This window comes from Petaurus breviceps, unplaced genomic scaffold, assembly GCF_028583685.1.
Source record: "Petaurus breviceps papuanus isolate PSGF00001 unplaced genomic scaffold, PetGlider_PUasm1.0 126, whole genome shotgun sequence".
In the NCBI taxonomy this organism is placed as follows: domain Eukaryota; kingdom Metazoa; phylum Chordata; class Mammalia; order Diprotodontia; family Petauridae; genus Petaurus; species Petaurus breviceps.
The window spans coordinates 26,663,582-26,665,174 of record NW_027185655.1 but is presented as its reverse complement, the minus strand read 5'-3'; the positions used below and the strand labels follow the sequence as shown (position 1 = coordinate 26,665,174).

General features: G+C 40.1%; 1 non-coding gene across 1 annotated transcript; it reads left to right on the top strand.

Annotated features, from left to right (window-relative positions):
• Window positions 1–1,259: 1,259 nt before the first annotated feature.
• Window positions 1,260–1,366, top strand: LOC138171256 (U6 spliceosomal RNA). Its single transcript, XR_011170841.1, has one exon. It is a non-coding gene; the product is annotated as a U6 spliceosomal RNA (small nuclear RNA).
• The last annotated feature ends 227 nt before the right edge of the window (window positions 1,367–1,593 follow it).

Here is a 1,593-nt window from a genome sequence, read left to right as displayed (position 1 = left end):
TCTCTCTGTCTCTCTCTCTCTGTCTCTCTCTCTCTCTCTCTCTCTCTCTCTCTCTCTGTCTCTCTGTCTCTCTCTCTCCCCCTCTGTCTCTCTGTCTCTGTCTCTCTCTTTCACACACACACATGCAGTCTCTCTCTATATATACACACATAGCCTTTACCACCATTATTATCACTTTTTAAAATTATCCCTAAGCACCTTTACATCTCTTCATTCTAGTGTATGAATTAGAAAGGCACATCATTTTTCAGAATTCTCCATAACACACTAATATCTGAGGATAGTAGACATTAGGGCATGCTAATTTAGCAAACAGTTACATTAGCCAGGACCTATTAAAAAAAACTGCATTAAGATGTATCCTGCAATCCAGGCCTCCAAAAATCTAGATTTGTAATTCAGGCTAACTCCAGGAAGTCCAGTTTCTCTCTTTGACTCATTGCCCCTCACTGGAGTTATTCCAAAAAAATCTCTTCATATAATTGGGTATTGCTCATTTTAAGTTATTATTACCCCAAATATGGATAATAAGATCCCAGGGTCTTTTTATAGAACTCAAATTATTACATATTGGGAATAATATAGCCTTTATTCCACCCCATAAAAAGTAAAACTTAAAAGTACCCATAAACAAATACAGGCACTCGTAAACACATACACAAAATACTTTAAAACCCCATCTGACCTACCTCCTCCCTTGGAAAAGAACTGAATTTGAGATTACCATTGGGAAATCTTTTTATATTTAGTGTTAATTTTCACATAAAATATTGCCAATACTCCCAAATATCAGGGTACCACTTGGTGCTTTAGACAGATGAGGAAACCAGGACAGAAAGTTAAGTGACTTTCCAAAGGTCACTCATCCAGTAAAATGTCTCAGGCAAGACTTGAAACGAGATCTTCCTGACTTCAAGGCCAACACTCTATCCACTGAAACAGTCGGCTGCCTGATAAACACACTGAATTAGATTGTAGTGTTTTCAACGTGTCCTGCTTAATTAAGGAAACCTGTTTACTCTGAAAAAATGGGAAATTGATGAAAATGGAGAGTTGCTCTGACTAGCACCATTCTTAGAGTAACTAAAGCAAATTAGTCACTACAATGAATACAACAGAGAAGTCACAGAACCACAGAACCACAGAATCGTGGGACCTGGCGGTGACAGCAGTTACCATCTAGACCTGTCCACCACAACCTACCTCTGCCAGGAGACATTTGGTCTCCAGGTCAAACAGAGACATAAATTTAGAGATGGGTGCTCGCTTCAGCAGCACATATACTAAAATTGGAACGATACAGAGAAGATTAGCATGGCCCCTGCGCAAGGATGACACGCAAATTCGTGAAGTGTTCCATATTTTTGGGGTGGCTAGGTGGTGCAGTGAGTAAAGCAGGGCCCCGGAGTCAGGTTCCAGCCTCAGACACTTAACCCCCCCCCCACACACACACACACACAAACTAGCTGTGTAACCCTGGGCAAGTTACTTAATCCCAATTGCCCTCCAAAAGGCAAAAAATAAATTAATTAATTAATTTAGAGATGGGAGAGACTTAGAGGACATCTCATAGAACCGTCTCTTATTATAACT